This window comes from Leopardus geoffroyi, chromosome C2, assembly GCF_018350155.1.
Source record: "Leopardus geoffroyi isolate Oge1 chromosome C2, O.geoffroyi_Oge1_pat1.0, whole genome shotgun sequence".
Taxonomy (NCBI): domain Eukaryota; kingdom Metazoa; phylum Chordata; class Mammalia; order Carnivora; family Felidae; genus Leopardus; species Leopardus geoffroyi.
This window is the reverse complement of record NC_059333.1, coordinates 120,016,184-120,042,191: the sequence shown is the minus strand read 5'-3', so window position 1 is coordinate 120,042,191 and position 26,008 is coordinate 120,016,184. Positions and strand designations below refer to the sequence as shown.

Genomic DNA, 26,008 nt, shown 5'->3' with positions numbered 1-26,008 from the left:
TAGGTAAGTTTATTCCGTATAAATTTATTGATATGAGAGATATATTTGACTTAGTTCTGTCAAATTATTTTATGTTTTCTTCTTTTACTTTCTAAATGTTTACTACAAGCTTTTGGTTTTTCTTTAACTTTAAGCTTCTTTATTTTCTTTATAATAATTTAAGTGGTTTCCTTTCTAAAAGCAATATAATATATCCTCTAATTTTTATAGGTTTGAAATGTCTGTTAGCTTAAACTTGTGCAATAATTGGTTTAGTATCAAATTCTTAGGATGTTCTTACTTTTCCTGAGGAAATGTAAATACTGTTTCATAGCCTTCTAGCACTGATTGTTTCTGGGATGAATTTCTATATAATTTTCTCTTCATTTTTGGAAAAAGGTAAATTGTTGGGTTATTTCTTGACATTGACTTATTTGTGTAAATTCCTTCTAAAATAAGATGTTGTGAAACTGCTAATTCATTTTCTAAAGTGTTATATAATTTTTCAATCCCACCAGCATTGTTTGAGTTTCTGTTGTTTCACATCCTTACCCATACTTGGTATTTCTAATCCTTTTCATCTTGGCCATATTAAGGGTATACAGTCATTTGTTCTTTTGACTTTCAGTTTGCATTTTTCTGATGACTATTGATAATGAACATTTTTTCAGTACTTATTTACCACTTACATATTATTTACATATGATTTTTATAAAATATAATTACAATATAAATATATTATATATTATGTACATTATATAATTATATACATATATAATTTAATAGATATATGTACATAATTTTTTTCCCAATCTATGGGTTGCTTTTTCATTTTCTTAATGGAATATTTAAAAGAGAAGTTATCTTGAGAAAAGAACAAAGTAGGAGGCATCACACCCTTCCTGATTTCAAGCTATATTATAAAAGTATGGTAATCAAAATAATATGATACTGGCATTAAAACGTATTGACCAATGGAGCAGAATCAAGAACCAGAAACAAACCCATGCTTATATAGTCAACAAATATTTGACAAGAGGGCCAAGAATAGTCAATGGACAAAAGACAGTCTATTCAATAAATGGTGCTGGAAAAATTGTAGATATTCCCATATAAAATAATTAAACTAAACACCTGTTTTATACCTGTCACGAAAATGAACTCAAAATGGATTAAAGACTTAAGTATTAAGGTTGGAAGTCAAATAACTCCTAGAAGAAAACACAGAAACAAAGTTTGAAATGGTCTCGGCAATTTTTTGCATATGACACCTACCTAAAGCACAAGTAACAAAGTCAAGAATAAAGAAGTGAATCTACATCATACTAGCAAGCTCTACACAGAAAACAAAAACAAAAACAACAAAAAAATTGACTGAAGTGAAAATGGGGGAAAATACTTGCAAACTTCAAAATAGGAAAAAAAATACTTGTAAACTATATATCTGATAAGGAGCTAATATCCAAAAATATAAAAAACAATTCATACAACTCAATAGCAGAGCCCCCCAAATAACACAATTAAAAAAATGGGCAAAGGATCTGAATAGACTTTTTCCAAAGAAGATATACAAATGACCAACAAGTACATGAAAAGGTGTTCAACATCACTAATCATCAGGGAAATGCAAATTAAAACCACAATATCACCTCACATCTGTTAGAATGGCCATAATAAAAGAGATAAGAGATAACAAAGCTCATAAGGATGTGGAGAAAAGGAAACACTTGTGCATGGTTGGTAGGATGGTAAATTGGTACAGCTACTATGGAAAACAGTAAGGAGGTTCCTCCAAAACTTAAAATTAGAACTACCATATATCTGAAAGAAATGAAAACACTATGTGAAAAAGATAATCTGCACCCCTATGCTAATTAATGATAGCATTATTTACAATAGCTAAGACATGGAAACAACCTAAGTCTCCATACATGGATGAATAGATACAAAAGTTGTGATATATTGCAACTACATGGATGGAACTGGAGGATATTATGCTAAGTGAAGTTAGAGAAAGACAAAAATCATATGAATTCATTCATATGAGGACTTTAAGAGACAAAACAGATGAACATAAGGGAAGGGAAACAAAAATAATATAAAAACAGGGAGGGGGACAAAACAGAAGAGACTCATAAATATGGAGAACAAACTGAGGGTTACTGGAGGGGTTGTGGGAGAAGGGATGGGCTAAATGGGTAAGGGGCACTAAGGAATCTACTCCTGAAATCATTGTTGTACTATACGCTAATTTGGATGTATATTTAAAAAAAATAAAGAATAAAGTTTTTTTAAAAAGTTGTGGTATATACATACATACATACCTACATACATATAAACACATACACACACATATACAATGGATTATTATTCAAAATAAAAAAGAACAAAATCTTGCCATTTGGGAAAACACCAATCGACCTTGAGGACATTATGTTAAGTGAAATAAAGACAAATACTGTATGATCTCACTTATATGTGGAATCTAAAGAAACAAAAAAAAAAAATAGGTGCCTGAGTGATTCAGTCAGTTAAGTGTCTGACTTCGGCTCATGTCATGATCTTGTGGTTCATGAGTTCGAGCCTGCTTCAGATTCTGTGTCTCACTCTCTCTTTGCCCTTCCCCTGCTCACACACACACACACACACACACACACACACACACACCCTCTCTCTCTCTCTCAAAAATAAACATTAAAAAAAAATTAAGGGCACCTGGGTGGCTCAGTCGGTTAAGCGTCCGACTTCAGCTCAGGTCATGATCTCACGGTCCGTGAGTTCAAGCCCCACGTCGGGCTCTGGGCTGATGGCTCAGAGCCTGGAGCCTGCTTCCGATTCTGTGTCTCCCTCTCTCTCTGCCCCTCCCCCGTTCATGCTGTCTCTCTCCGTCTCAAAAATAAATACACGTTAAAAAAAAATTAAAAAACCAAAACCAAAACAAACAAACAAACAAACCCTCTAAACTCATTAAAAAAAAAAAAAAAAAAAAAGATCAGATGTGTGGTTACCAGAGGCAGTCGGTGGAGGAGGGTGGAATCTGATGAAGGTGATCAAAAGTTACAAACTTTCAATTGTAAGATAAATAGTACTACAGATGCAATGTACATGATGACTATAGTTAACACTGCTGTATGGTATGTTTGGAAGTTGTTAAGAGAATAAATTCTAGGAGTTCTCATCACACAGAATAAAACATTTTCTTTTTCATTTTTTTTGTATCTATATGAGGTGATAAACAATAAACTCATCGTGGTAATCTCTTCACAAATATGTAAGTCAAACCATGCTGTACACCTTAAATTTATACAATATTGTATGTCAATTATATCTCAATACTTGGGAAAAATAAAACAAAGATACTGTTTTAAAACCTAAAGTCATAACAATAACATTTATTAAATCCACTCCAAAAGGAACTAAGACTGTACCTGTGTCAGAACAAAAACAATATAATACAGATTTACACGTAGGGAATGGATAATAAAACAATCCTGAGTGGGAAGCATGGAAGAAAAGAAGAAAGGCAGTTATCACTATGGGATCTTTCAGCACCTCTATAGCATCAAGCAATGAAAAACAATTCAGTAAGGATAAGCTGGATGAGCACTGTAAACCAACAACAGCTGATAATTAAGAAGAAACTGAAAAGGAGAAAAGGAGTAGGAAAGTCAGAATCATTAAATGATTTTTACAAAAGAATATGAGATTTTACGTTAGTCCTAAAACACATAGCTGTTTTTCGCATCCTACCTTGGGATGAAGTGTGGCCTTACCTTGACAGATAAATTTAAAGACTGAAGAGATTTCCTGGCATTGAGCATCACTTCAGGATGTCAACAGAATCAGGATGATCTCCACATCGATGCCTGAAATTTATGTATTCAAACAATTATATCTCAAATCCCACATGTTCACTCAATAATCTTAACTTTTTTTTTTTTTTTTTTAATTTTAGAGAGCAAGCACGAGTAAGGGAGAGGGGCAGAGGGAAAGAGAGAATCACAAACAGGTTTCATGATCAGCACATGGCCTGACGCGAGGTTTGATCTCAGAACCATGGGATCATGACCAGAGCCGAAATCAAGAAGCAGATGCTCAACTGACTGAGCCACCCAGGCGCCCCTCTCTCAATAACTTTATAACCAGTACCCCAGTCACTTTATTTCCTTATTTTATTAAATAACTTATTAAACTATAAAATTTACAAAAAATTTTTTAAAAATTAAAGTTTTTAATTTTGATAAGTAAATTTATCATTTTTTGCTTTTATGATGGGAGCTTTTGGCATGTTATCTCAAAAATCTTTCTCTATCCCAGTTCTGTAATAATTTTGCCTTGGTTTTCTTCTAGAAGTGTCACAAAGTTTTTGCCTTTATGTTCAGATCTCTGATCCATTTCAAGTTAAATATCTGTATTTTTTTTGAAGGTTAAATCAATTTTACATTTCTAGAATAAATACTACTTGGTAATGATATATTATTTTTATGTTTTGCTGGATTAGATTTATAATATTTTGATAAAAATTTTTTCATCTATGTTCATGAGGGATATTGATCTGTAGTTTTGTTTCCTTGCAATGTCTCTGTCTGGTTTTAGGGTATTAGGACAATGTTGGCCTCCTAAAATGAGTCGGAAGTATTTCATTCCCACTGTTTCCTCAAATCTATATAACATTAATGTCATTTTTCTTTTAATATTTTCTTAAATTTACTAGTCTTTCCACGTGGGAGTGATATTTTTTTTGTTTTAGAGGTGGGGAGTTTTTAAATAATACATTTCATTTTTTTTAATACGAGAATTTTTCATATATTTATTTTTTTCCCTGTGTCAATTTTGTTCAACTGATCTCTTAGACATTTTCAATTTTATCAATTTTAAGTAATCCATTTTCCCATGAAATATGTCCTTTTATTCTTTTAATGTATATAAGCTCTATAGAGTTTTCTCCTTTTACATTCCTATCTTTGGCAATTTTTGTCTTCATTTTTTTCTGATCAGCCTAGCAAGGGGTTTATCGATTTTACTGATCTTTGTTCAACTGATTTTTTTTAACTTATTATTTTGATTCATTATTCTATTCCTTATTTCATTCCTTCTACTTATGTTGGGCTTAATTTTTTTTACCTTTTTAAATAGAAGCTTAGGGGCGCCTTGGTGGCTTGGTCGGTTAAGCGTCTGACTTCGGCTCAGGTCATGATCTCACGGTCCGTGAGTTTGAGCCCCGCGTCGGGCTCTGTGCTGACAGCTCAGAGCCTGGAGCCTGTTTCAGGTTCTGTGTCTCCCTCTCTCTCTGCTCCTCCCCTGTTCATGCTCTGTCTCTCTCTGTCTCAAAAATAAATAAACGTTAAAAAATTTTTTTTAAATAAAAAAAAATAAAAAAAATAAATAGAAGCTTAGATCATTGATTTTTTAAATTATTTTTTTTAAATATCAATAATAATAGATATTAATATCATTTAAAAAATATTTGCACTTAAAAGCTATAAATTTCCCTGTAGGCATCACTTTAGCTGCCCCTACAAATTTTAATGTGTTACTCTCACTTTAATTCAAAAATAATTTCATTTCATTTCATTTCAAAATTTGTTTTCTAATTCACTATGTTATTTATTCATTGAATCTGGGTTATTTAAAACTGTATAGTTTAATTTTCAAATATTTAGGTATTTATTTACAGATAAATTTTATTTTTTTTTAATTTTATTTCATTATGATCAGAGAATAATGCTGTATGATTTTGGTTATTTTACGTTTATTAGAATTTTTTGTGGCTCAACATAAAATCTATTTGATGAATATTTCCCATGCACTCAAAACGAGTATGTATTTTTTGTTAAATGTAGTTTTCCATATTTCAATTTAGGTCAAACATGATGATATTGTTGTTCATGTCTTCTATAAACTTAGTGATTTTCTGTAAATTTCCTTTATCAGTTACTGAATTGTGTTGAAATCTTCAACCACAATTAAAGATTAATTTAATTTTCCTTTCAGTTCTCTTAGTTTTGGTTTCACGCATTTTGAAACTCAGTTATTAGGTGAATACAGGTTTAGGATTTTTATGCCCTCTCAATGAATTGATCCTTTAATTATTATAAGATGACATTCTTTACTTTGGTAATATCATTTCACTTTAAATTTATTTTGTCTGATATTAATATAACCACTTTAGCTTTTTTACAACTAAAGACCTACCATTGTCTTTATATTCAAAGTGATTATATGCACACCATCAAGTTTGCCTTGCTTTTTCATCTAGCCTGAAAATCTGTCTTTAATTGGATTATTAGAACAGTTGTGTAGAACCAAATTTCTATCTGGCATTATTTTTATTCAGTCTAAAATAACTTCCTTAATCATTTCTGATAGTGCTGGATTGTGATACATTTTCTTAGCTTTGTCTGAAAATGTCTTTACTTTGCCTTCATTTTTGAAGGATATTTTAACTAGATATAGAATCTGATTATAGATTTTTTTTTCTTTCTGTCAGATGTTTCTGTTTCAAGATGTTTTTTCCATCACCCTCCAGCTTATATTGTTTCTAATGAAAAGTCAATATTAATTCTTATCTTATTAATTGCACTACAAGTAAAATGCTTTTTTTTGTCTTGGGTTCATTTAAAAATTTTTTTGTCATTAATTTTCAACAATTTAAGTCTGTTGGTATGATTTTCCTGATGTTTACTCTGTTGGGAACTAACTAGACTTCAGGCTGTTGGGAATATATGATTTTCTTCAAATTTGAAAAGTATTTGACTGCTGTATCATCAAAAAATTTTCCATTCCCCCTTCCTTCTGGGACACTATCTGTACTTATGTTAGATCACTCGATATTGTCCACACTCACAGAGTCAATGTGTTCATTTACTTTTGGCCCTTTTGTTCTTTGTTCTGTAAACAGTTTGTGGTTGTTTGCTACATCTTCAGTTCATTTATCTTTTTAAGTTTACTTATTTATTTTGAGAGAGAGAGAGCAGGGAAGGAGCAGAGAGAGAGAGAGAATCCTAAGCAGGCTCCACACTGTCAGTGCAGAGCCCAATGCAGGGCTCAAACTCATGAACTGTGAGACCATGACCTGAGCTGAGTGAGATCAAGAGTCGGACACTTAACAAACTGAGCCACTAAGGTGTCCCAGTTCATTAATCTTTTATTTTAGTGTACAGTCAGCTATTAAGCTCACTGTTGTTTTGGGGTTTTGTTTTTCTTCATTTTGGATACATTTTTTACATCTAAATGTTTCATTTTAGTTCTTTTTTCATATCTTTCATTTGTCTCACTTTCATGTTTCCTCTCTTTCAAAATATTTATAATTAGTATTTTAAAGAATGTGTCTGCTAATTTCATCATCTATTATATTTATTTATATTAATTAATTGCATTCCTAGTTATTAGTTGCTTTTTCCTGCATGTATAGTAATTTTTTATTGAATACTGAATATGAGTTTTATGTTGCAGAGTCTGGATTTTAGTCTTTCTTTAAAGAATGCTGAGTTTTTTGAACTATTGGGACCTCATGAAGATAAAAAGCTTCTGCATAGCAAAGGAAATAATCAACAAAACTAAAAGGCAACCAACGGAATGGGAAAAGATATTTGCAAATGACAATCAGACAAAGGGCTAGTATCCAAAATCTATAAAGAACTCACCAAACTCCACACCCAAAAAACAAATAATCCAGTGAAGAAATGGGCAGAAAACATGAATAGACACTTCTCTAAAGAAGACATTCAGATGGCCAACAGGCACATGAAAAGATTCTCAACGTCGCTCTTCATCAGGGAAATACAAATCAAAACCACACTCAGATATCACCTCACGCCAGCCAGAGTGGCCAAAATGAACAAATCAGGAGACTATAGATGCTGGCGAGGACGTGGAGAAACGGGAACCCTCTTGCACTGTTGGTGGGAATGCAAACTGGTGCAGCCATTCTGGAAAACAGTGTGGAGGTTCCTCAAAAAATTAAAAATAGACCTACCCTATGACCCAGCAATAACACTGCTAGGAGTTTACCCAAGGGATACAGGAGTGCTGATGCATAGGGGCACTTGTACCCCAATGTTTATAGCAGCACTTTCAACAATAGCCAAATTACGGAAAGAGCCCAATGTCCATCAACTGATGAATAAATTGTAGTTTATATACACAATGGAATATTACTTGGCAATGAGAAAGAATGAAATATGGCCTTTTGTAGCAACATGGATGGAACTGGAGAGTATTATGCTAAGCGAAATAAGTCATACAGAGAAAGACAGATACCATATGTTTTCACTCTTATGTGGATCCTGAGAAACTTAACAGAAGACCATGGGGGAGGGGAAGGAAAAAAAAAAGTTAGAGAGGGAGGGAAACAAAACCATAAGAGACCCTTAAAAACTGAGAATAAACTGAGGGTTGGTGGGGCATGGGAGAGAGGGGAAAGTGGTGATGGGCATTGAGGAGGGCACCTACTGGGATGAGCACTGGGTGTTGTATGGAAATCAATTTGACAATAAATTTCACATTAAAAAAAAAGAATAAACATTAAAAAAATAAAATAAAAAAAAATGAAAAAAAACGCTGAGTTTTGCTGTGGCATTGTTACTTCATCCATTCAAGGTTTTTTAAAAAGCTTTGTTCAGGTGATGACAGAATATTCTTAATATGGCCAAATTTAGCCCTATTACTAAAACGGGACCATTTTGGGATCTCTACGGAATGCCTTGATTGCTCAACAATGTTTCTCCATTCTGGCTGCTCTAAATTCAAATATTTCCCAGGTGTGTTCATGCTCTCCTTTCCTGCTCTGCAGTCTGTAAACTGCCTCCAGTTAGAAAGTGGAATGATTGAGAGGCACCTAGGTGGTTCAGTTGGTTGGGCAACCGACTTCGGCTCAGGTCATGATCCCACAGTTTGTGAGTTCGAGCCCCGCGTGGGGCTCTGTACTGACAGCTCAGAGCCTGGAGCCTGCTTCTGATTCTGTGTCTCCCTCTCTCTCTGCCCCTCCCCCACTCATGCTCTGTCTCTGTCTCAGAAATAAAAATTAAAAAAAAAAGAAAGTGGAATGATTGAATAACTTATTTCATTTGTTTTTCTTCTCTTTAGGATCACACTCTTCTACTGCCTGTTTTTCAAAATCTGAACACAGTTCTTCCCCACATTTTGTCCAATTTTTTAGTTGTTTATGGTGGAAGCACTAGTGTAGTATTTTTTACTTGCTTTATTTATTGTCTTTTTATTATAAGATAAAATCACAGAAAAACACACAAAAGGAAATGTAGCTTAGTGAATTACTATAAGGGTAAATACCTGCTTTGTCTTAAATGTTTGTGTCCCCCTCCTTCAAAATTCTTAAATTGAAATCCTAATCCCCAAAAGTGATGGTATTAGTAGCTGGAGACTTTGGGTTAGTTCTCTTATAAGAGGTTCCAGAGAACTCCCTGGCCCTTTCTGCCTACTGATAATACAAGAAGTCTGTGACTAAGAAGAGGGCCCTACCCAAGCATGCCAGTGCTATGATCTTAGACTTCCAGCCTTCAGAACTGTGAGAAATAAATTTATGTTGTTTATAAGCTACCCAGTCTGTGGTATTTTGTTATAGCTACACGAATGGTCTAAGAGAATACCCTTATAACCACCATCCTGGTCAAGAAATAGAAATTGGTTAAACATCCCAGAAGCCTCTCTGTGTGCCCTTTTGCACAGATAGCCCCCTCCCACCCATATACACTATTGCAACTTTTATGACACTCATTTCCTTGTTGTTTTTATGGCTTTTAATGATCCAAGTGGACATCCCTAGACATTATAGTTTAGTCTTACTCATTTTTCTTAACTTGAATTGTCTTTTAAGACTCCTTTTACATACAGGTGTTCCTGGTATCCCTTCTTTTCCTTACTATTTATTTGTTGAAGAAATGAGATGTTTGTCCAGTCTGGTTTCTCATAGTCTGGATTTTTTTATTACATACTTGTGATGTGATTCAACATGTTCTGTTTTATTCTATTTCCTGCAAACTGTCTTCAGGATCTAGAAGTTTGATAAAATTACATTTTTATCCCCTTGGTAAGACTATAATCTTTCATTGGAAGGTACGCATAATTTGTTTTCTCTCAATTTTGATGCAGCAGCCATTTGTGCTCAATGTCTAAATTCCAATTCATTGGTATTTATAAAGTACCTATGATATGCTAATATTTTTATTGATTAGCTAGAATAAGTTAATAAGAAGACAATTCTTCATTTGATACTTACCAAGTGGTATAGTTCATTTAGGAAAGGAGAAATGAATGCTTCCTTCTCTTTTGTTTTTTTGTTTTTTTAAGATAATGATTTCTGACTGTATTAGTTTTTTTCAGTTGCTGTAACAACCACAAACTTGGTGCCTTAAAACAACAGCTATTTATTCTTTGATAGTTCTAAAGGCCATAAGCCTGAAATAAATCTTTTGCAGCTAAAGTCAAGGTTTCAGCAGGACCACAATCACTACAAACGTTCTAGGGGAGAATACTTTCCAGAGACCAGTGCTGTATGCCCTTGCATTCCTTTCCTCCCTTCCTCCATCTTCTTCCTCTATTTCTACCACATGACATTCCTTTTTGTCTGTAGTCAAATCTCCCACTGCCTCCCTTATAATAGTACTTGTTATTATATTTAAAAGTCAGAGGGTGAGAGAGAGAGTCCCTATCTCAGTATCTGTAACTTAATCACATCTATGAAGATCCTTTTTCCACATATAGTAAAATTTCTAACAACTGAGCATCTTTAGAGGCCTGTCACAGTGACCAATGAAGTCTTCAAAAACTACTGTTTAATATTCTTATGAAATCACACATTTTAACGTATTTGATTAGTTTAAATCCATTGTGATCTTTATATAATCTATGGCCAATGAGGGCCTCAATTTGACTTCTGAATCCTTTTGATTATTTCTCTGATATGCTGTATTTCAAGATGTTCTAGTACATTTTTTTTGCATAAACCTGGAGTCAGTCATTTCTTGAAGCAGCCATGGTTTCCTTAAAAAAGGCAGTGGGAGGCAGGGGGAAATGTCAAAATGATAATCTGGAAACCAGGGCCACTATTTGCTTCTGGTTGGTAATTTTTTTTGTCTAGGATTTTACAAATTCAGGGTTTTTATACAGCCTTTTCAGTTTTTTAACTCTTTTCTTCCATACTGATAATCTGCTTCTCAAGGTCACACAAATAGATTTAGAATATATAATTAGTCATTTGCTTTGTCCCATTGATGCCTTGTCGCATTTAAATATTTTAAATGTGTTATTTTATTTTTTGGCATAAAGCATTGATGTTTAAAAAAATCCCATGATAATATCACTTTGATGCCCTTATTAAACATGTGCTCTTTTCCCTAGATTCCCAGAGGATTTTTTTGTTTCTTTAAAGTCCAGTCATTTTATTAGAATATGTCTTGGTCTTGATTTTTTTGGGTTGATATTATCAGGTAATAGAGTGCTCTATTAACATATACTTTATAATAATACTTTCAGCAAGTTTTAAGTATTCTTTTTTTTAAGGAACTGTTATTTCATATGTTGAATTTTCTTTTTGTATCTTCAGTATTTGTCATTTTCTCTCATATCCCTTTTATCTCTTCATTTTGTTTGATTTTTGTTTTAATTCTCTTCTTTTAATCTACTATTTCTAACAAGAGATTACTTGAGTTTGGGGTGTATATTTTCTCTAGCTTATTCATCAGATCTGGTATAGTTTTTAATTATTTTTTGAGCTGTATCAACTAATTTGTTTTCCTAGTTCTGATTGTTTTTTCATATCTTGTATCTTTTCCTAATTTTTTATCTCATTTGGAAGTGGTATGTTTCAATTTGCATATATGTTGAATATATCTTTCTAGCATGTTTTCTTTGCCTATAGGTTTATTCTATTATTGTCATGTTTTCTTATAGTTATTTGTCTGGTATTTTATTTCAATAGTTTTCTAATGTTCATTTCTATGTTGATTTAGTTTTCATAACTGCTTAGAAGATTTAGTTCAGATAGCTTCTCTGCTTAGATTCTTTTTATATTATTTTCATATATTAGTAAAACTACAATAGCTTGCTTGGGGCAGATTCTAGCTGCTTCCTTTTCCCTTTTATCTGGACCACCTTTTTCCTTCATTTCAGTTGTTCCTAATCTAAACAATTTTGTTTCATCCCAGCAATTTCTGTTCAGTATGAAGCCTTGTACATGGAGGAAGCCCTAGTGGGTCAGTTATGAAAACTTATAGGAACTAGCCAACTTATTGGTTATTGGAAAATGTTAAACCTCTTCCAGTTTTAGCTACTATTCTCCAATTGAATTGCTATGATTTCCAGTGAATAACTTTTACTTTATGTGGGGTTCTTCAGTTCTCAGGTCATTCAGATACTCCATTACCTCTCTCTGCTTTTCCCTGAATAGACACTGACAAGATACAATGGCTTCTCCCTACCTACTTGTATTCAGAAGCTGCCAGAGTAAAACTTTATTAGAGTGATGCTAATAGAAATAAGATACAAATGGTAACAAAAAGAATAGTTTCTTTCTTCTTTGTCTTGTGACAACCCTTTATTGCCCCCTATTGCCAGAACTTAACAGGGAGTAAACTGACCAATCAGAAATGCAATTTTCAGAGTTCTAATTCCAGCATTACAAAGCAAAATATAGAACAGTAAATTTGAAGCTGAGAGATAAAACAATAAATTCGAAGCTGAGAGATAATACCTTAAAAACTGGCTTCTGTTATATGCTCTTTGTAAACCGTGCCTTTTGTCATTGTATACTCTTTATTTTATTTAGAACTTTTAATCTTAATACATTTTATCTGATTTTGTATATGCAATTGCTTTTCTTTTATGCCATTGTTTTATTTTCAACATTTCTTCACTGCTCTGTTTAAACACTTTTTTTAAAAGAATATATTGATAGGTTTCGGTTTTGTTTTGTTTTTTTTTCAGCCCAATCTGAGAAGCTGTTTTATACACTGGGGAAGTTAATCATTCATGTTTTCTTCCTTTCATCCTACGTTGTTTGCATTTAAAAAAATATTTCCTTATTTTCCTTTAACTATTTCTCTTAGTTTTCCTGTTTATTATTAGTCTCTTTTCCTTGTTTTAATTATGAAATTCTATTGCACTTTTTCATGCAACTGGTGATTATATTTCATACATTCAAAATTAAATCCATATGAAAGTAAGGGTTAAATGGAAATGAGATACCAACTATTCGTTTGCTAGGTGCTCTGTTCCTTCACTGGATGAGCCCTTTGGAACACTTTTATTTCCCCTCTCCCTGGCCCCAAACTCCTACAATTTGTTGATATATTTTAATTGCCTTTAGAGTCTATTATCAGGGTGCCTTTGCAGTATGCCACTTTTATTTCAAGAAGCATCAGTTAGTATTTATATTACACACACTCATTCACTCTGCATCTGTTTAGATATCTCTTTAAGGTAACAATTGTGTCAGAGTTCCTCATTCTTTCATTTACTCTATTTTCCCATGTCTGTAGATATGTATTTTCTTTGTTGTTTGATTATAGTCCTTTCCTTTACTACTTCCTCAGTTGTGCTGCTGAGTGATATATTCTATCAATCTTCACATGTTTATAAACAACTTTCTTTGAAATTGACAATTAAATGATACCTTGATTGTATTAGAATCAATGGATCATATAGTCCTTTCCCTAGATATAAATTATACTAAATTTACTAGCTTCAAATATTGTAAATAAAGTGTTGGTTCATCTGATTCTTTTCTTTCATAATTATTCTTCCTCCATTAGCTAATTAGACTATTTTTTCTTTATCCTTGGGACTCAGAAATTTAACTAGATTATTTCTAACATGTCTATAACAAGATAGCATTAGGTCAGTGTGTGGAAAAAAATGAAATCTCAACAAAATGACAGCTTCTTGAGATATTAATGATAGACTCCATGACCATTTCTAATTGTATGATATTAGCATCTCCTTTGGGTAACCATTTTGTTTGCTAATTTGTGACTACTGGTATTTCCTTTTTCATTAACTGTTACTGAGGTCCTATCTTTTCTATTGACTATAACGCAAATCTTGGAATTGAGGTTTGATTGCACCATTGTGTACAAATATACTATGATAATTTTGTTGTATTAAGAAATCAGTTTTTGGGGTGCCTGGGTGGCTCAGATGGTTAAATGTCGGACTTCAGCTCAGGTCATGATCTCACGGCTTGTGAGTTCGTGCCCCTTGTTGGACTCTGCTGACAGCTCAGAGCCTGCAGCCTGCTTCGGATTCTGTCTCCCTCTCTGCTCCTCCTCTGGTCACACTCTTTCTCTAAAATAAATAAACATTAAAAAAAATCTTTAAAAGAAAAGAAAAAGAAATCGGTTATGATTGCTCTGCAATAGCTGATAGGAACTCTTCCTTTTCTGCAATGTCATTTTTAGTAAATAACTAAGTCTTTTTTTTAAGTTTTGAGTCTATGGTCTTCTTTTCCAAAGTAGTGTTTTTCTTCATCAATCCTGCCAGTGTGAGCTCTTTTATTCTGTGGACAAAGAGCTTTCTCAAGTTCAAGACATTTTTTTACTATAAAATACTTAATTATTGATGCTACTCCATCGTTATTCTTCCACCTTTTGGAACTCCTGTATTATTCACTATTGGGTCTTCTGTATGTGTCCTTCAGTTCTCTGATCTTTTCTTTCATACTTCCGGTCTGTTTATAATTTTGTTCTGTGCTTTGAGATATTCTTCCACTTGATCTTTCATGTTACTGATGTGTGATTCATATGCTAGTTTTCAAGTATGAAAATCATGATTCAAATCCTTGGGTTGGGATAGCATGAGATGTGGATACTACTTACTGTTCTCTAAAATTTCCAGGCTAAAAACTCTGGTATCAAATAAGCATATAACATCAGTGGAAATGAATCTGGTCTGAAATAAGCATGTAAAATCAAATAATAAATTCTGTTAGTTTGCTAGGGCTGCCATAACAAAATACCACAGACTGGGTGGCTTAAACAGCAGAAGTTTATTTTCTTAAAGTTCTAGAGGCTGAAAATCTAAGATTAATGTGCCAGCAGTGTTGATTTCCTCTGAAGTCTCTTTCCTTGGCTTGTAGATGGCTGTACATTTGCTGCCTGTTCACATGGTCTTTTCCCTGTGTGTATACACCTCTGGTATCTGTTTATGTATTCAAATTTCCTCTTTTTATGAAGACATCAGTCAGATTGGATTAGGACCCATCCTAATGGCCTCATCTAACTTAATCAAGTTCTCTAAAGAACTTGCCTCCAAATATGGTTACATTCTGAGGTGCTGGGGGTTAGGATTTCAACATATGAATGTGTGTGTGGGGGGGGGGTTACAAATCAATCATAACAACTGTCATTGTAAGAAGAGATTATTTGTTGACAATACACATTAAATAATTCTCAAACCAACTGATGTGTAACAATTCAGCTCAATTCTTAGCATCAAGCTCTACCAGTTTAAGAATTTAGTCCCTCAAGATTGCACCCACTTCAGAAGCTATGCAAATAGGGTGCCAAGGATACTTACAGTTCTGCTCAGCAAACTAAACATTCTTGAGTTCCTGTGACTGCCTCCCTAGGTTTGATAACTCACTAGAACAAATCACAGAACTCAGGAAAGCATTTTACTTGTGATTACCAGTTTAATATTAAAGACATAACTCAGGAACAGTCAAATGGAAGAAGTGCACTACCTACCTTGCACCTTAATGAGTTCAACTGGGAAATTCTCTGAATCCCATCAATTGGGGGTTTTTATAAAGATATTATTACATAGGCACGAGTGATTAAATTGTTTCTCATTGGTAATTAACTCAATCTCCAGCCCCTCTCCCCTCCCTGGAAGTTTGGGGTGAGACTGAAAGTTCCAAGCTTTTAATCATGGATTGGTCTTTCTGGTGACCAGCCCCCATCCTGAAGCTACTAGAGGCCTGCCTTATCACTGAGGAAATTCCAAAGGTTTTAGGAGCTTTGTGTCAGGAACCAGGGACAAAGAAAAATATTTTATTATAGCATATTTGTGCAAAAAGGTGACACACTGCTTTTAAACCCTTGATGAATACAGACCATAAAAAAGTCATTTAAAAGCTGTAGGTCTACCTTTTAAGAGATTAAATTTACCTTTAAAGCAGACTTTCTCTTCAAGAATGGCCTGTAAAGTGAATGCAAATCAATTTACTCTTACTCCTGGGAAAACTTCAGGTATCTTCAATGTAAGTATCTTAGAGAAGCTAAGCATTTTGTTTTGTAAACTGAATGTATCTAGGTGTTTGGTTTCTGCAGCATTTTGGCTTCCTTGAAAGAAGTGTTTTTTTCTCTTTGGATTTGGATTGCCATGTGTATTATTGTTGCTGTTTTTCCTTGAACTTGTTGGAACCTTTCTTTTGCACCTTCCAGTCACTACGTGGCTTTTGTATTTATTGCCTAAGAATAACTGCTAATGTGATGCCTAATTATTGATTTTGTACTTTATATAAATGGAATAATACAGAATGTACCATCTTGCCTGGTTTTTCCTCATTTTGTGAAATTTATCCATGTTGTTTAACACGCTTGTAAATTGTTTTATCATATATATTGCTATATTATATTCCATGGTGTGAATATACCACAATTTATTCTTTGTTAATGGACATTGGAATATTCTTCAGTTTTCTGCTATTACAGTATGGCAATAAATATGTCTGTTGGTGAATGAATCCATCAGTTTTCTCTTGGGTATAATCTTAGAAACAAAACTGCTAGGTCACAGGGTATGCATATGTTCACCTTTAGTAGACACAGCCAAACAGTTCTCCAAAGTACCAATTGACATTCCAACCAGTACTGTATAAGAGGTAGGATTTCTCCACATTTTTGCCAAGTCTAGTATTAAAGGTGAGATTTATTGTTTTTAAATGCCTTCTTAAGTCTTCTGCTTGTTGTCTCCTTCCCCCACCAACCATCACTGGGTTTTTTTCTGATTGATTTCTAGGAGTTCTTCACATAGTCTGGATACCAGTCTTTGTCAAATATGTGTATTGAAAATACTTTCTCCTACTCTGAGTTACTTAATCATTCTCTTAATGAATACAAGTTCTTAATACAGACCGATTTATCATTTTACCTTTATGTTTAGAGCTTTTGGTATTTATTAAGAACTCTTTACTGATGTGTAACAAGATTAATCTTGTCCAAAGAAAGGTATGGCCCTCATCCCAGTAACTTAGTTACTGGGAGGTAACTGTAAGCCCTTGGAATGTCCTGCCTCAAAGGAGTGTCTTTGTTTATCTGGGGGCTTTAAACCATGCCAAATAGTCTATACTAACAATGTGATTTATGGTGAGGGCCTTGTCCCATGTGGTATCACAATGACCTCTGGAGGAGCAGAAGACTAAGATCAGCAATATGGGAAGAGAGCCATGACTATGTAACTTACCCCCAAAAAAACACTGGGCACCAAGGTTTGGTTGAGCTTCCCTGGTTGACAACACTCTGTCTGCATCACCACATATCACTGTTGGGAGAAGCAAGCACTGTTCACACAATGCCACTGGGAGAGAACAACTAGAAGCTCTCTATACCAGGTCTCTCCTGTACCCTGCCCTATGTACCTTTTCCTGTTGCTGATTTTAATCTGCATTTACCATGGTATAAACTGCAACCATGAGTATACCAGCTTTGCTGAGCTCTGTTCTTCCCTGGGGGTGATCTTAGGGATTTCCTGAATCACAACCTATTATAAGTCAGACAGAAGTTCTCCTGTTACCTTTGAAAAGCTTTAGTATTTTATCATTCACATTTAGTTTGTAATTCCTAAAGGAATTACAATTGATTCTGGTATTTGGCATGTGAAGAGAGATCAAGATGTACATGTTTTTTCATAATATTCACTTGATCTTGTATCATTTATTATAAAGACCACCTTGGGAACTACACTGTTTAATCACTTTTGTTGTAAGTCAGCTGACTACCTGTGTGTTTTTACTGTTTGTATTTACTAAGTACTCCAGAGTTTTGTTCTTTAAAAATAACTCGGTCATTCCTCATTCTTTGTAGATATGTCTGAGTTTTCAGCTTGTCAATTTAATTAAAAAAAAAAAACACACACACAACTTGGGATTTTGATGGGGGTTATGCTGAATTATAAATTAACATCTTTATAATATTAAATCTACTAATCCTTCAACATGGTATATCACTCTCTCCATTTATTTAGACCTTTGTCTTTCAATGATTTGTAATTTCCAGTGTAGAGTTGGTGTCCATCTTTCTTTCTTTAGCATTATTCCTATCTTTAGATTTGTTCCTAAAAAACATAGTATTTTAAATGATGCTGCTGTAACTTATATATTTGGTATGTATAAAAAACCCAAAGAATCTACAAACTATAAGAACTAATGAGAAATATAGGGGCTTCTGGGTGACTTAATCAGTTGAGCGTGTCAGACTCTTGGTTTCAGCTCAAGTCATGATCCGAGTGTCACACTAGGCACTGAGTGTGGAGCCTGCTTAGGATTCTCTCTCTCTCTCTGTGCCCCTCTCACATGTGTTCTCTCTCTCTCTCTCTCTCTCCCCCCCGCCCCAAAAAAGAAAGAAATGTAGAATTGTTGTTGTTATGAAGATAATAAAAATACTTTAGTTCTACATATAAGCAACAAATAGAAAACAAAATATAAAAAAGATAGGCTAATGTTTTATTAGAGAAAAATATTTCTCTTTATGGCTTTTACAAACTTAAGAGGAATTTGAGAATAATTTTTATTTTCTTTTTAAATTTTTTAATGTTTATTCATTCTTTGAGTGAGACAGAGAGAGAGCATGAGCAGGGGAGAGGCAGAGACAGGGAGACACAGAATCCAAAGCAGGCTCCAGGCTCTGAGCTGTCAGCACAGAGCCCGATGAGGGGCTCAAACTCACGAACTGTGAAATCATGACTGAGTCAAAGTGGGATGCTTAACCGACTGAGCCACCCAGGTGCCCCAAGAGAGTAATTTTTAAAATAGAACTTTTAAAATACTGTCCCTGAAATTTCCTTTGCAATTATTTCCAGTTTTAAGAGAAAAAACAATGTAAGAAATGTAAGTCATTGGTAGTCATCTTGGTAGAAACATATATTCCAATAAATGAATAAACATTCATATTATAATTTAATGATTTTTATAGGAAAGTTTTTTACTATTTACTATTGGTTATCTCTTTGGTATTTGAGACAAACACTGAACTTTTTCTTTTTTTATGCAGATTACATTACTTTGCTTCAATGTCTTTCATTACATACAGTTCAAAAATTGAGTACTAGTATCTTAAAGACTTACAAATCAAAACTTAATAACAAAAACTAAAATCTGCTCTTATTTAAAGCTTGCTTTTAAACAAATCCTAGGACTTCGATTACTGTATTTACTACTAAGTCGGCAAACTTATAACTGCAATTAGATTCTATTTTATTTTAGAATGATATATTATCTATAAAAAGACAAATTAATTATGACATTCCAGTGTAATCTACTAAGTTGCTATTTTTAATTTGTCAACAAGTTCTAATAATGGTCTTGTTACCTTGTGATTAGATCAGCACACCATATATTTATATATAATTATTTAAGTTCTAAGTATCAGGCTAATCTTCAAGGAAGCTTAATTATAATAAATAAATATGTACTATTTTGTGATTAATTCCTGGCTTCTCAAAAAAATAACTAGAACTCTACTATTTCCTAAGGTGGAAAAAAAGAGGAAAAAGTCCTGCATATCAATCCACTTTCTTTAGTAAGTACAAGGTAGCACAAGGACAGAAAGTAGAAGATGGTCTGCCAAATCAGACAGATCAGTGAATCAGTTACATTTCAAAGAAGGTAAATCTGTTGTGGACTAATAGTTCAATGGGCCACACTCTGGAATTAGATTACATTGGATGATATGACATCTCTACAGTTAGTTCCTGTGATAATATGATTTATGACAACCTTGGTATTTCCTGAGCATAAGAGCAATGGAAACATCGATTGTTATATTTTTTCTGTCTTCAGTTCCTGAAAGAACTTCAGAGCCATAAAGGTAAAATGAGTGTCTTGTTATTCATAACATGCCTCTTTCCACCACAACTGGGTTTACGTTAATGGGTCACTTTTGAAAAGCACTGAAGGATGGGGGCTGGTTGCCAGGTGAACTAACCAGGAATAGGGGGTTAGAACTTTTAGTCTCACCCCTTGATAAGAACAGAGAAGAGGGAAGGGAGGAGCTACAGGCTGATCAGTCACTAGCGGATGGTGATTTAATCAATCATACCTATGTAATAAAGCCTCTATAAAACCCCAAATAGATGTTCTGAGAACTTCCAAGTTGGTGAACACATGGTCAGGGAAAGTGGCACACTTGGGAAGGGCATGGAAGCTCCTAGTCCTTTTCCCATACCTTGCTTATGCATCTCTTCCATCTGACTGTTCCTGAGTTACATCTTTTTGAAAAAATTTTTTTCTAATGTTTATTTATTTTAGAGAGAGACAAAGCACAAGTGGGGGAGGAGCAGGGAGAGAGGGAGACACAATACAAAGCAGGCTTCAGGCTCTGAGCTGTCAGCACAGAGCCCTACACAAGGCTTGAACCCATGAACCGTGAGATTATGACCTGAGCCAAAGTTGAACGCTTAACCAACTGAGCTACCCAGGTGCCCCGAGTTACATCTTTTTGTAATTCATCAGTAATCTAATGAATAAAATGTTACTCTGAGTTTTGTGAGCCACTCTAGCAAATTAATCAAAACCAAGGAGCGGGTATGTGAGAGAAGATAGGTGATAACCTGGACTTGCTACTGGCATCTGAAGCGGAAGCACAGACAGTCTTGTAGGACTGAACTCTTAACCTGTGACGCAAAGAAGGGGTCATGGGAATCTCTGATTTATAGCTGGTCGTTCAGAAGCACAGGTAACTACCTGGTCTACCAGGTAGACAGTGTCAGAATTGAGTTAAATTGTAGGACACCCACTTGGTGTTGGGAGAATTGCTTGTTGATATGGGGAACCCCCCCCCCCAACACACACACACACACACACACACACACACACACACACACACACACACATCCCATATGTTAGAATTGGTGGCCACAATCTTTAGTGATCCAAATGGGAATTCTTAATTAATTACCTACAGGGTTTATAAGCCCTTTTGTAAGGAAAAACAAAAAAACATATCTCAACTATATAATTTTGAATACTAAATACATATTATGTTTGATACCCAAGTACAAAACATAAATAGCCTTCTTCAGCTGTGGATCATCTTTACAACTGGCACAGCCATTAGGCTAAAGACTATGGCATGGCAGGTCTTTTACCTATACATGTGATTTCCATTAAGGGATCCGGTAAAGATACCTTACTTAGAAGTCCAAGCGTTAGCTACTCAGAGGATGCTTTTGCTCTGTAAAGGGCAGCTGAGGCTCCTCTTCAAGCTTTCTGGCAGGCTTGCTTAGCCACAGCAGTGGGCTGTAGCTGCCTTCATTCACCAGCGGTGGCCACTAGATTCATTCACCATCTACAAGCCAGTAGATGCAGAGAGGTAAGAGACATAGAATGTAAGGCTTAAGAAAACAGGCTGTTAAAGGAGAAAGAAGCAAAATTATTTTAGTGCACACAACTTACTCTCCCAAAAGGAGTTCAATGCAAATATAATGTCGGTAACTTCAGGAATTTCTAACTTGTTTATGCTCCTTCAATATTGCTTAGGCCTCACTATTTATCACAGACATATAATAAAGCTGGTATATATCTCTGTCTCATCCACTGGACTTGGAGAACCCATACCCTCAGATTCTTGAACTTGGGGTGGAACTGAATAAAGGGAACTTTCCGTATGTATGCCAATCCATAAAATAGGTACAAAGGTATACACGTTTTGGGTTAACTTTTCAAAAGATCTTAATAACTGGGTATGAAAGTAACCTCTCATTGAAATGGTGTTAATTTTTCTGTATTTTCACATATTATTTCCTTTGCTGAAACAATGTGGGAAAAAAACAGAAGTATTCAAAATTTACGAGAAAAACATGCCTCTCTGGATCAGCCTAGCCAATAACAATGAATATTAATTTGAATTAATATAAATCATGAATTAAAGGTTCCAGTTGCATTTGAGCTAAATTGCATTGTTTTGCACAAGTCAGAAAACTACGTAATTCAATTATAACACGCAAAGTCCTCTGGTGTTTATGAGTTTTATATATCCAATGGAGTCAACTGTTTGATGATAGTGAACCTGTCCTAAAAATTACCTACATCTAGTTTTTGATTTCAAATACAATAAAATGTGTTTAAAATACCATTAAAACACTGTACACAACCTGTCCTTAAAGTAATCAAATATATACCAATTAGATTATTAACATTACTTGGTAAGAGTTACAACTAACGCTGTCAAGTGTTTGAACTGTAGGCAATGGAGTTAGAAACCAAGGAAAAGATCCTGTCATTTGTGGGAAAATGACTGTGTAAGTCTTTTAACTACACTGAGAGTAATATATTATTTACATTTTGATAGATAACTATAAGATAACTGTAAGATTCAAAGGCTAACTTAAACTTAGAAACACAAATGTGGCACTAAAGAAAATGGACAGAGGGAATTGTATTTGTATCTGCCTCATTCTTTTCTTCTCAGTATCCCCATCTCAGCAAATAATAAATCTAATGGGTTAGGATAAAAACCACACAGTGAGAGCTGTTGCTTCCCCTTCTTTGACATCCAAACCTTGAGTAAATTATGTTAGGTCTGTATTCAGAATATATCCAGAATGTTCCCACCAGTGTCCTTGCTATCACCCATCCACCCATCCAGTAACTACTAGTAAACAACTTCTTAAAAAAATAATGTTTGAGGTACTTCAGTACACAGAGAATGGCCCTTTTGGCCTTTACAAAAGAAATAAACTTCTTACCTATCCTGAATCTCACTACAGTGCGTTGTTCCAGGACATAACTGCCAGGGCACCTAAAAGTCAATATTGAGAAAATTAATGGCTAGGTAAGATTCTAGCAATAAATAAATAATATTCACCCATGAAAACTTAAACTAAATGATAAAAATCCCAATCTCACTAAGAAATACATTTCGATAAAGTATTACTTTCTATAATTATTCAAAATTATGATATTTATATGTTGATCATCTGTATATTAGTAACAGTCACAATGATTAAAAAAATTTTCCTGGACTGACTTAATTTTAGAACATTAGGACCACAAGATATGGAATAAATATTAATATACACACATTTTTTTTTGCTGGAGCAAAGAATGATAACCAGTAAGACTTTTATGCCTAAAACCATTCTATATAAGAATAGAATTCTGTAGGTCTGAGTTTCTTAGTAGCATACCACTACTGACATTTTGGGCTGGTTAATTCTTTGTTGTTGAGAGTTGCTTTGTGTAATGCAGAATGTTTCACAATATCCCTGGCCTCCTCCCACTAGATACCCAGTAGCCCCCACTCCCTAGTTATGATACCAAAAATGTCTCCAGATATTGCCAAATATACCATGGGAGGGAGGCAATAGTCCCTGAGAACTATTGCTGTGAATGTAAAGGACAGAACAGCAATATAATGTAATACTTATTCAAGCAAAGTGTTAGTTCACTTTTTAAAAATGGATGATGAGTATCAAAATACTATATTTAATTCCATTGCATATATTTAAAGGAGTGACTGCTACTGTAAAATGCCATTTTACAATGCACTGGAAATTATATTATTGGCCATTATTTAAACTTATGGGGAAGAGCTTTGGATGTTAGCTTATATTCCATTAGTCAAAAGCATCCTGTAATTTATAGGATAGGTGGGTAATGTACTGTATCACTCACTTACTGATCTTTCTTCAAACCCTAATATAGTACTTAGAACACTCTTGAGTTTCTCTCTTATAGCTCTAAGCCTTTTCGTTTTTTACCTTGAGAAATACATTAAATTTTTGAACACTATCTATCTTGATAAATGTCTAGAAAACTTAACTGAAGGTATCAAGGCTTTTACACAAATGTAAAATATTTAGAGACAAAGCAAGTATTTTTACATTCAATTTGTGTAGGCTGGTAATCTTTTGTATTTCCACTCTTCAAATGATGCCTAGAGAAATCCAAGGATTTGGAGGCTGAGAATAGTTTAAGAACTCCCAAGATCTTGTCCACACATAGAAGCAATTCTTAAATCCTGTTACTAGTCACCTAACTAGTCTCTAAGTATGGTCCAATTCTCTCAGCTTAATCAGTTTACTGTCGAGGATGCTAACGGATTCATTCTAGCTATAAACATAAAAATGTATGGAGTGTTTTTGTTTTAAAGAATTTTCACATAAATTATCTGGTATTAATCAAACACATCTCCAGGACAGGTAAGAAAGATATTAGGGATAGGAAATTTTTAGTTTAGTAAATGACTTGCCTAGTTTACAATTCAGCAGTGGCAGTAGCAGCAGCAGAGTTGACATCTCCAGACTAATCACACCAAATGCTTTTCTTAGGAAATCCTCATTTGAGATTTTGCTCATAACTTCACATTGTATGGAGTTCTGGGATGCTTGAAGGCAAATTAAATAAAATTACTGCCAGAGGTGGCAGAAAGTCTTTAGCTGTAGAAGCCAAATTTCTTAGTCATTTTATACAAGGCTCTGAAGACTAAATCTTCCAAGTTGTCTGTATTCAAGGTAGTATCATTTAAAAATCCCTTCTATGTTGAATATTGAATTCTTGTATCAGGAAGGACAATACATTAAACTCAACAGTACTTTGCAAGAGGATGGCTTCTTTTTTTGCAATCAAGTAACTGTTGAGGACGATACAGTGAAGTAAATTTGATAATCCAGAACAGAGGTTTCTTATTAAGCCCTTGTAGAGTTTATCTATACATGCCAGTTACCAGTGTCTTCTAAAAATCATTGTTCAATCCCTGAAGTGAATTCAGTAACGCCTCAGATTTTTAATACCGTATCAGGAGCCACCTTTTTCTCAGAACTACTCCCCTTGTTAACTATTCGAGCGCTTAAGCTAAAAACGGTTATGTATTTTCAGCTACTGCTAAAGAGCCCGGGTCCCCTAAAACTTATACCAAAACAAGGCGCTATAGTTCAGCATTTCCGAGTTAGTTTTGCAGTCGTGGCGTGAATCTGAGCCAAAGCGCCTGTGTGGAGCGCCAGACAGCCCCGAGTCCCCATGGCTACCGCCACAGCAACGCGTCGTAGACCGCTGGGCAGGCCCGGGCCCGGGGACGCGGCGGGGCGGAGCCGGGGGGATGGGTGGGCCTGAAGCACCAGCCCGCTCCTCACGGACGGCGCCGGGAAATTCACTTCTCTGAGCCGGAAAAAACGGCTTTAGGGCCGGGCTGTGAAAACAGGCGGGCAGCAAGGCAAACATGCCAACTGCTCATCCCCGATTCTTCGCAGTAGTTAGGGCAGAACTCCCGGCGACACCAGGCCGCGTCGGTTCCCCCTCCATCACACTTTGTTTAACTTCGTTTTTTCCGTACCCGCTGAGGAAATTTAAGATGCCTCCGCAGATAATAACAGACGCCAAAGACGCGGTCCCCAAACCGTCAGCCAACAACTCACGCCTTTCCCACGTTTTCACCGCAGGCCCGCCCCCGACCTAGAGCGCGCTGGCCTTAAGAGACTCGATCTCCCGCCAGGCGTGCCTTGTCTCGCCCCGCCCCCAGGCGCGCTACCCACCCTTGTCAGAGGCGAGGAGCACGTTGCCCCGCCCCCTCTGCCTCCGCCTGGCGTGAGCAGTCCGGTGAGTGAGGGGGTGGCAATTCTGCAATTCGTTTTTTCTTCTGGCCCCTCTTACAGGACCGTTTCCATGATGGCAAAAGAGAGGCCTCAGTAAAACTCAACAATCACAAGAGGTTAACCGTTAACTAAAAGTCATTTTACCACCAGATCTCACCAGCTATCCCTCCTCCAAAAGCTCGAGCTCCGCCCCCAAGGAGCCGGCCCCCAAAGCCACCCCCGCGGGCTCGCGCTTACGCTTTCCGGGCGGCGCGCGACGCGCTCG

At 35.2% G+C, this 26,008-nt stretch overlaps 1 protein-coding gene across 8 annotated transcripts in view; it reads right to left on the bottom strand.

The window, feature by feature from the left end:
* SLC9A9 (solute carrier family 9 member A9) overlaps positions 1-25,980 on the bottom strand; it is a 694,304-nt gene extending 668,324 nt beyond the window's left edge. For 3 of the 8 annotated variants that reach the window (XM_045503383.1, XM_045503382.1, XM_045503387.1), the window contains exons 1-4: positions 25,684-25,936; positions 22,900-22,952; positions 21,341-21,560; positions 3,753-3,845 (exon numbers count right to left, since the gene is read on the bottom strand). The gene's annotated coding sequence lies outside the window, so the exon portion shown is untranslated. Of the gene's footprint in view, positions 1-3,752; positions 3,846-5,103; positions 5,121-17,400; positions 17,479-21,340; positions 21,561-22,899; positions 22,953-25,484; positions 25,659-25,683 lie in introns of those variants that run through there. The other 5 variants (XM_045503385.1, XM_045503389.1, XM_045503384.1 and 2 more) reach the window with 5 other exon arrangements.
* Positions 25,981-26,008: the final 28 nt, after the last annotated feature.